The sequence below is a fragment of the Bombus bifarius genome, unplaced genomic scaffold, assembly GCF_011952205.1.
Source record: "Bombus bifarius isolate JDL3187 unplaced genomic scaffold, Bbif_JDL3187 scf7180000009343, whole genome shotgun sequence".
Classification (NCBI taxonomy): domain Eukaryota; kingdom Metazoa; phylum Arthropoda; class Insecta; order Hymenoptera; family Apidae; genus Bombus; species Bombus bifarius.
Window position 1 is genome coordinate 1,653,497 of NW_022885057.1, and position 11,460 is coordinate 1,664,956.

Consider the following 11,460-nt stretch of genomic DNA (forward strand, 5'->3'; position numbering starts at 1 on the left):
CTGATCAGACTTCATCCACGATCTAAATGTAAACTGAAATCTCGCAATTTAAACCAATTTAAAATTACTATCAAGTATCAAACCACTGCTTATAATCGACAATGAGCCATACACGTACATACAGGAATCACACGCCAAATACTTAACGATTAAACTTTAAACGTGCATTCAGGACCCGGACGTAAACTAAAGTCTCACGATTATATCTGGAAGCACGCGAGTCATCCAAACCCGAGCGATTTCGCTTATAATCCGTTGTCGAGGCTCTTGTTCGACTCGCAGAGGACGTTGGAGGCTGAAGCGACAGGTAGTCGGATGAGAAGCCGCTGCTAGTTAAGGGGATCTCAGTGCCGTGGCGTAGGTATGGGTTTTAATTATTTCCACGAGATGAGATTTCGCCGCGGAGGCTAGTATTGAGCGCTAGTCCGGTGTAAATTCCGGGGAACCCCAGCTAATCGGCATAATTCCACGGAATCCGTAATAGACTTCAGAATGGGCTAGGAGACGTTGGCGAACGTTCGCTCAGCAACAACTACCTTCTCCTCTTCTATCTCAACCCTTCAATCTCTTCAATTCTCCTTCACTGAACTTCAACTTCGTTTGCGTAGTTCTTTTCATGCTCGTGTGTTTTTTTTCTTGCACACTGGATTTTGTCTTAGTCTTTTATTTTTCTTCCCATTTTATTCAGCCTCTCAGCTTCTCTCGCTCGTCTCGTGGTTTATTTTTCTTTTCTTGTATCTGTTTCTTCTATCGTCAGATCCTTGTTCTCCCCGCGTCTGTGTTTCCTTCTTTTTTTATCGTGTGCCTGTTTTTATCGGAGGTTATTCTTTTGCCTATAAGAATTTCGTTGTGTAGTCTGGATTAGTTTCTTTCTTTTTCGCGCTCTTTTTATTCGATGGAAGGTGAAAATTAACACGTGATTATCGGTTGTAAGTGCTACGCTTAGTTTCACGTTGTATACGTTTCTCTCTTGTCGCTCGAAGTTTTCTCATTTAATGTACGTGTTCTGTATTCGTTTAATTTCTTTTGTTCTGACGATATTTTACAATGCCACTTGTTTTGCTGTAGAATTAACTAGAATCCGACTAGTTTATAAATAAAAGAATAAATATCTTGGAAAATCTTTTCAATTTCATTGGGGCAAAAATCAACAATACATTCTCGCTAAATGTATTCTCGTGTTTACCTTCACAATATTACATACGTCTTTTACTCTAAAACCAAATATCTAGTTAACTTATAAAAAAAGAAAATACGTATAAAATTTTATCTGCTACGCAAATTTGATTGAATCTTTGAAAGATTAAATACTCGTTAACACGTATTCTCTCGCTAATATAATCAGATTCTTGAACGCATTACAAGATCGCTCAAGCTGTTTTCATAGGACACTCGAACTGGCGGATCACACCGGCTAAACGGGATTACGCATTATGTTAATTACACCAATTACACAGGCTCAAAGGCAAATATTCTCTTTGATCAGTTAAATTTCTTAATCTACTAGCTTAGACGTGACGCGATCGATAGGATAGTATTGGTACGTACGACTGTTCCAATCGTGCTTTATCATCTAATTGTAATTGTAGTCGTTTGCAGCCCGATTAATATCGAATACGAATCGCGGCTGTTTGTTCAACATTAGATCTACGATTACTTGGAATTGTATATTAACGTATCGTAGAAATATCAACGTATGATTGAACCGCCTTTCAGATTTGTCAACTGTTTCGTGCGACCGATTTGATCCATTCATTGATGAAATGATCCAGAATTAACAGTTATTTAGTTCTTTGAGGAATAAAAAAGATCATGTTTCAGATATTAAATTAATTTAATAATTAGTCTAACCATTACTATAATCTATTTAATTCCACGGTATTAAAGGTATATTTAAAAAAATATTTCAACTAAAGTAAGTCGAGTTTAAAGCAGAAGTTTCTAAAGTTCTTGCGTCCTCGATATAAATCTTCTTTGGGGAATCGAAGATACCATTGATGTAAAGAGCATTGGCAAGTTTGTTGCATACAAATTACGAAGGGGGATAGAAGCGTATCGATCGATTTCAGTTACATTCGGCACAGTATTGGTTCGTTAAGATGCCGACAGTTTGTGTTTGCTGGGAATAGTCCAAGATCAACTTTGATAAGACATACTCGCATCGTACGTGTACCGGATACGAAGAACATTAACGCGATTCTACTTAAGAAACCTTGACAAGATTTCTAACTATGTCTTTATACTAAAATTTATTTATATAACATTATATTTCATATTATTTTAGATATAACTTAAAAATTATATTTTCCACATCATAGATAATGAAGAGAAATGCCCATTTCTAATATTATCGCACTAGAATTCTTAAACCAGCTCCACTACACATAGTTTAATTTATACGCAGAATTCTATTGATTAACCTCCGAAAATATTAATTAGAAATTCAACTTTTTTTTTATTCACGTATGTTTGACATCTTGATATCATCGGTCTCATTCTACATGCTATTAATGAAAATGTTGGTATCATCGACAAGTCGGTACACCCATAAAAGGGGCCGACAGGAGCAGTAGACAAATCTGACATAGAGAAGAAACGCTGGTACGAATGGTAGACTTGGACAGTTCGGTGGCAGCAGTTCGATGCTAATGAAATTCCGCCGGTCGCTCTCATAGATTGTGCAGTCGGTCCAAGTGACTGCTAGTTTGGCATGAGTGCGAATCCACAGAATGCACGCCATGGGATTATCCAGGATTCAAATGAACCTGGTATCCATTTGCACGCGTTCAAAATCGAATCGAATTTATCCAATATTAAATATTACACGCGTTTCCAGTCAGTTTATATAATATTAAATACAGACAAGTGTATGTATCGTAATATTAAATATTTACAAAAAGTGTCGATATTAAAAATGAAGATACATGATATTTCGCCTATTATTTTTCCGAGAATATTCCTTGCTATTTTCCGCAGTTGTAATAATTGACTGGATAAAGAAATAAAATGAAATATTAATTAGTAAATAAACAAACTTTCAATATCGTTTTATTAAAACTTAATGTGACTTTTTAACGGCGGATTTAATAATAACGTTATGAAAAGGTCGGGTTAAACTTTTTTAATCAAGAAAAATGGCAGGAATGAAGATAGACACGATTCATTCAACTTCATAAACGTCGCCGTTAATTGCGATAATTTTCCTGACAACAGGGGAAATAATTGGTATCACGCCAAGATAACTGGAGTAATTGAAGAAAATGAACGAACACGTTTTAGCGTCGTGCTTTGTCAGGAATATAATTTTTTAAACGAATGCACTTTCTTCTACTATTCTAAAACGTTAACTTCCAAATAAATGTATACTAACATAATATTTATTTGTAATTTTACGAGTGCTAGTCTAGATTAAAAATTCTTTTCGTCGTATAATTTATGTACACAAAGTAGATTTGTATTGAATCAAATTCTATAAGATACAAAAGATATACAATTCTCGACAAGCAATCTAAAATAAAATTAATTGTTTTTTCACCATCATATATTTCGCAAAAAAAAACGCGAAACAAAATGTAAAATAGAAAATATTTCCCAGTTGCATTACGATAAATTCATTTCAATATCCTGCGAATAAATCTCTTAAGTAACAGGCAAAGAGGGAGAAAAAGTTGAAATTATTAGATCATTAAAAGAAAACGTTTACGTGCAAAGTGACACGTTAAAAGTGAGAAAAGCGAGGAAAAGGAAACGATAATAACAACGACCGTGCTTGGGGGGTTGCAGGGGTGTCCGCAGGACTGCGAGGGGTGACTTTTAATCTAGTAGAAGGAACGAGAACGATCGAGAAAAGGTGGGGGAGGGCTAGCGGAAAGAAACATAGTTGGATTTAATAAACATTCCCGGATCGTAATCTGCCGTCGTCGGGTACAAGGATCAATGTCCCGATTTCCGGCAGGAAATCTAGATTCCAGGGTAGATTAAACTTACCGGAGATATGCTCATCGCCGATAAGTGACTTTAACTTTCGGAAGCTGTTCATAGTTCAGTGCGTACTTAATGAAGATTCGCAAGAGAGTTACGAGAAAGTCGTTGCAAAGTCTCGAGGAAACGCAAACTGAAATAACGAAAGTTTCATCTTTGATCGAATTATGGTCAGTAACGAATGTTATTCGGATTTTTTCTTTAGCCGTGCTTATCGACGATTCAGCGAATAAATTCATCGGTTAAATACATTTTTATGTACATATTTAAAAGGTAATCTTTTACTTTTAAAAAAATATACAGAATACAAAAATATAGAAACACGAACACTGATGTGAAGAAATCAGGATAATAAACTCCTCGTTTGAACGATTACTCAGCGAAAATCCTTCAATCCTCTGAATGTATGTTAGTGAATCGGTGAATGTTTGTAAGCGGACGTGAAAATGAAACGTTTCGACGTTCGTAATTATTCATCGTGTCAACGCATCCGTCGGTCTCATACCACTTCGAATAGATTCTATTCATTGCCTAACTCCTATACTATCTGTCCGACATTTTCTTCTGTTCTAGACGACAAGGCGCGGAATGTTAATGCTCGTTCCCGTTGACACATGACAAATGAGAACCACGTTAAACCACAGAAAAGAAATCACTTCTATATAAGATCTATAAGGTGTAAAATCTGTTTCACACTGAAATTAGCGTTAAATTTAATCGAACTCCTTAGTTAATTAATAACGCGCGTAGACTGTATTTCGAATTTCATATTTCTTCTTTAACGTTAATAGCTCCTTTAAGCATTGGCCGTTTTGCTCGTCGAAACTTTTCTCATTCAATTACGATTCTTTCGTGAACTTTATTACGGCCACGATATTTCACTCTAGATATACAAAAATAATCGGAGAGTTCGAAAGTGCAAATTATTAACTATTATGCTGGTGATCGTTTCATCGAGAACTCGAATACGCAAACTAATTGGAATGCTAAATGTTAAAGAGTGATTTATCGTTCCTAATTGTTAGTTTAGGAAGAAACTAATTTAATAAAATAATAGGTACCAATTTACAACAGGCTACGTGAAAAACGAGCTGAAGGAAAACACGCGCGCTGTAACGAAAGCAACAGCAACGTTTAACAAAGCAAATGTGCAACGTCAGTCAAATGTTGGCTAGCGAACCGTTGTTGAAATTACACACGAATTCGACATGAACGAATACACACGAAGTCTTGAAGCTGTCCATCTTGCAACGATAAACAGCTTTGTACGCGATCATATCCGAGGACGTTAAATTGCCGCGGCGCAGATCCGGCGCAAAGTTACGCATGCTGGTTGTGTACGTGTATAGTATTAGACATTTACACGGTCACAGAGCTAGTGACAGTAGCACGAGTGTCTTTGACGTACTCTCCGTTACAATGCAACGCTGCTAGGCCTTTGTGCGTGCAAATGTGACGACTGCATGCGGCAGCATGTCGGTAATGGTTGCTGTCATTCGTTAACAGGCCCCCGCGAAATAAATCAACGATCTAAAGGTGTTCTATCGTTCTGCGGTTCGTTTGCCACTGATTATTATAGAGCTCGTCGGTTCCCAACGTTTATTTGATACCCCACGTCTCTAAGTGGCAAAATCGATTCTTGCTAACGTACCTCTTTTTATAGAAAAAAACTTGCTGCCGCTGCTTCTTCTACTTCTTCCCTGCTCGATGAAAAACGCTTATAAAGACTAAAGTTTAGAAATATAAAATTGAACTGAAAAGTTAAATTATGTGACATTATTTTACGTTTGTCTGGAAAAGAATTTTATTTCACACACTTTTCGTTTGTGTCTTGATTTAAAACGAGAACAGTAGCTTTTTTATATGTTTAGAATATATTCAATTTTACAACAATTTTACAATATATGGTTTAAAATTGTCTCTCTATTATCATTGATCATAAAACCTATTTAAGTTAAACATCCAACACACTACCACCATATGCAGTCGGTTAGTGTATCATCAACAGCAATGTACGATGCATCATGACCACTCTGCTACTGTATGCTACCGTATTACAATAAATCGCCCCCGATTCACCTAGTAAAACAGGTACTTGTAAACGTTGCAACAGAAAAATTCTCCGCTGAAATCGAAACTGAAGCTTTCATATGCATGCCACAATGTTACATGGAAGAATCATTTAAAATATCCACCTTATTATTTTTGCATTTCGTTATTTTGGAAAAAGATTTATTATCGAGTAACAAATAAACTAGAATATAAATTATATTAAATATATAATTTTCTTTCGTGTTTCATGTAGAAAATTGTTCGAAAATGTCCACTATGAACTACAGTTTTAATACATTAAAAGGAAAGAATTGAATCCAAGAAGCTATTTATAGTTTAGACGCTACTTTATAATGCCTCGAAGCACTCGTTAAATCTGATAAAGATTTATGCTTTATATTTTTCGCGGACAATCGTGAAAGTGTCTTCGGTCGAAAATTGAAAATGAAATGCGTTTAATTTGGCGCCGACACGGTGTTGGAGAAACGTACGATGAAAACCGCAACCGCCTGAAGGCCTCGTGAGCACTTGTTCCTGTTTGAAAATTTGAAATTCAGATCGTTTTATTGTATACGGATATTTTGCGTGCATTCTGTGGATCACAATTATAAAAATATTTGCTCGTAAATCTATGATATAATGGGACTAACAGAATTTCCGTTTTATTACGCTACTTCCGTGAAATATCGCCATCCAAAATTTTTCGTCCCGTCGAATGTACACGCTGCTCCCCGGTCGAACTAAACGCGGAAAATTCAATTCTTTTCATTCTTTTCCCTTCGATTTTTTGTATTTTATTTCTATGTTGCCTTTTTTTCTTCTAGGCAACGTACCACAATGCGTAAAAAATATCATAAACCGCTAAAACAGCTCGATTAATAAGATATTATCTAGTTTCACTGAGAAATTTTTACTAAAAAAGGTTTCTCATTATTCCGTGCTATACAATATGCTGTTGGCTTTTAACAATTTACAAAACAAGGGTTTATTATCTGTCAGTAAAGTTTTATCAGCATGAATTTCAATCCGTACGCACGAATAACGAGTGTTTTAACAACTTCGCGCGTATGCTGTGTCGAATAAAAATCTTTATTCATGGATTTTCATTTATGAAACCAATTATTTTTACCAACAAGAAAGAAATATCTCACATTGCTCTGTATGTAAAATCATTGTATTTATAAAAATAAAATCGTAAATATTCTCTGCATTAATTTCCATGTCATTTTGTATTTCAATTCTTAAGCCAGAGTCCACAAAATATGTATGAGAATCGAATATGCTATTTAAACACTCTCTTTCTTCTCTTTCTAGTTTCTGTGTCGCGTTTCATCTCTCGAGTTGTGCTCGAGAATAAATTCAATACACACGAAAATATTAAACAATAATAAGTAAGTAACGAGTTTTGCTTTCTATATTCCTGCTAGAGTTCAAACGTAAATGTTTCTCACCTCGCACAGATAATTTCCTGTTGCTTGATATTCTGGCGAGCATGAACGAAAAGCGTATAACACGGTTCTTATACGACCGAAAGTGTAACGATTTGGGAAGTTCAGTCGACCGATTATTCGCGTATATTGTCCGCATAGTAACTGCACGAACGCCAATAGCGTAGACAGAGGGCAAAATATAGCGATAAATCGTAAAATAGATACGTTTCTATGTCATTGGTTAGTATCAGAATTTGTCACAATATTTCATTTTAATTAGAATTAAATGTTATTTAAAATATCAAATATTTATCGTTTCAATAATTTTATTTGACTCAAGTTTTTATGTTTATTAGGTTGTTGGAAAATCTGTTTTGTTTAAATGTGATTACTCTTTAAGTTAATTTTATTGTCATCTTTTTACTCGTTATATCAACCCAGTTCTCATTGATAAAAAAAAGTGAACGAGTGAATGAAAATTTCTGTATATTTGTTCGATGGATATATATACCGTGCCTTGTATTATTTCTCTGCTAATTTTGACGCAACAGGTACAAATTAAGCGTTAATCGTTTTACATTTAATATTTAATTGAACCTAGAGGCTCCGCTTTAATCTCCACTGGTTCGTATGTATTATTTATAGATTGACGCATGAATGCAGTACTAGAATAAAATTTTCGATAAATAAAATATCTGATAGTATACGCACCAAAAGTAACATTCTTCGTTAATTATTAACCAATCCAAACATATAGAGATATATTTTTCACGCATCTATGCAATTTCCAATGATTTTCTTATCAACCTGCCATAATAAGTAAATATTCACTAAAAAGATTATATAGAAACAAACATCCACTAAAAAAATTACGTGATTTTTCGATTCTTCGTCATATTATAGAGAAATATTAATGGAGCACAATTTTTTTATTAAAAAATACATATATCAATGAATCGTGAAGTAAGGGTTCATCGAACGATGAGATTGGGATGTTTCCAAATGAATCAATAAATAACATATAAATACAGAAAATATAATCACTGACAAGATTACCACGCCATTGGCGACGTTTCCTTGCCCTTCTGCACATCCTACACCTGTATAATTTACCACCATACAGCGAACTGGGTATATCCATATCCCATTTGTATTCAGCATTACAGACGCATAGATCGCACGGGAAATCGCGTTTCTATTTCCGGCAATATCATATCCGTCACAGAACGGACGTTCGTTGCTGTTGGTGGTCGTGGTCACGACGCGTTGGATCCCACGTTCGTTTCCTTACTTCGTAGAAAAACAACTCACCAGATCTGGCACAAGATACGGAGAAAACGATGCCATAGAATTGATTATGAAATTTGAAATCATATAAAAATTATATTCTATAGTTTATTTGTTATTACATTCGCTACTTGAATGTTATTGAGTGTATTAATATCAGAAGTTTTTCTTTTTCAAACAATTTTTTATTCTTCTCAGCAATAAGATAATTTAAACCATTAAGTAACCAATTCTTCGTAATTAAAAGAGTTTTACAAAACCTGCAATAAATAATAATGTGAATATGTTATATCCGGTGACACTGGAATTGAATATTCTAGACAACATTCGGCACTTTTGGCCTTCTTTTTCATCGATACACGAAATGCAGCTTTACATTGATAAAAACAAAATCTTTACAATTAACCGATTTCAGATGTTTCTTTGAAATTTTCCTTAATATCCATCTGTATAAAACATCGATTGTCAAACACATTGCAAACTTCTCGAACAAATCGATACAACTAGAAACGGTGCAATATAAAAAGTTACAATTTTGTGGATCTGCGTAAGAGTTTCATGTATGCTATCGAAAGTCACAAAGAAAGGCCATTCAATAGTATGTAGTATCACGAGGATAGATACGTGTATCCATCAGCTTTACATGTGTACCGTACATTCTCGTTCAATCTCCTTTATATTCCCCTAGTTTCTCGAACTGCTTTCCCCTGTCAATCGATATCTATACACGTCGCTTCACGATACCTTTGTCCCTTTGGCCATACACTCCTTGACCTACGTAGTTCGTTTTCTATGTCTGATTTTCCGCGTGAAACTTGTTTGTAGTCCTGTCGAGTGAATTGCCCTCCGAAGACCCGTTTTCCCAAAACTGTTTCTCACTGTTCACCTTCTTCCTATACGTATTATCACGAGACAATGAGTTTATCCTATCCTGAAGAAAAATTTTAATGAAAATGATAGGTCCTGAAGAAAATGTCAACGATTATATATTCAACAGAGAAATGAAGACAAACAGATTTCTTCAAATTTTAGAATGTTTATTGGATAATTAGCTAGATTATAAGTTATAAAACACAGCTACTACACTTTATTCATATTACTGGCAAACCTGTTGTTGTTATTGTTATGTAAGAGAATTTATTAGCTCTGAAAATTCGCAACTTATAACTTTCTAAATCTCACTAATAACATTAATATATAAGGGAATAAGAATATAATATTATCTAGCGTAAGAGGTCCAAGTATCACAAAAATTCCTTTTATATAGAGAAACCTGCAGAATCCAAAATTCCTGGAATTTCATATCCAGAACATTTACTTTTCGAGTCAGTAGTGCAAGTTAGGCAACGATCGGCCGTCGCTGCAGTGATACGCGTCAACGTTCAGCGCAACATAAACAAGAAATAGAAAATGGATACAATTATATATCCGCTTTATGGACATTTTTACGAGCATGCATTGAGGAATTGGCCGATCACGGATAACGTTGGATTCCTTAAGATTCCTTAAAAGTCGAAACTACTGAGAAAGAGGGAAAAGGAGGAGGGGAAATAGAAGGAAGGTGAAAGAGACGGGGTTCGAGCGTAACTCGGCGAAGTTCGTTCCGCTAGATTCCATGTACCTTTTCCTCTCCAACGTACGAGCCAAGAATGTTAGGGGGTGGCGGATGGGTTAGATACGCTCGTAAAACCATCGTCCCATAAAACCGGCTAGTTCACCGGCTACCGAGACGCCCATCAACCATTCCTTACATGGTCTAATTCCGAGCCAACCTCGCATCCTTCTCGCGTATGTCCCATATACATTCGTACGCGTGTTCGCCGTCTCTACACACTCACAGTAGGAATTTCTATGCCCATGTATGAACCTAACACTGCTGGAAAATTCATATATATATGTGTGTGTGTGTGTGTGTGTGCGTACGCATAGTAAGGCTGGAAATAAAAGAATTAATGAGTTTTAATGGCATAGAAAGAAGTGGATTCTCTATAATGTGTTAATTAAGGTGATAATGGACTGGGATAAGGAATTCCATAGAGTAGTGATTTACGCACAAATTGTGAGATCATCGAATAAACGAACTGAAGCTTTGGGGAATATGGGGCTCTAGTCGAATTGAAGAGAAAATTAACTTGGCAGATGTGTGTCAATGTTAGAATTCGTCTGGTGGTAATCTGCTTGAATTGTTCGCGGATGCATGTTGAAACACACGCAGAAGAATTATCAGATTATTAGAGTTGATTTACAAATCTTTCCTCAAGCAAGTACATTTTCCTTGATACACTATCTTGAAATGAAACAGATATAAATCCAAGAAAAGCTATACTTAACAGAACAGCAAGCTGAATTTAACTCTGACATAATAGCAGGTCAGTAAAATCGTCTTTCCTGATTCCATATCGGACACTAGCCACTAATCAACCTCACGACGCTACAATTATGTAAATGGAAAAGCGTTACTGATGATCGTTGTTAGTATGTAATTGTTGCTTAATGATTCGTGGCGGTCAGCGATTAATCTCTTCGCTCTGCACGGCGGTTAGCCGACAACATGAATTTATTTCAGCGGTGTATCATCGGTGTTGGATACAGAACTTCGAAATGAAAAATGATATGAAATTAATGGCCACCAGGCAACTGAAAAAATACAATCTCCCGACTCTCTATACATCGAATTGCTGTGACGAAAGTCTAACTGGTAACACTGTGC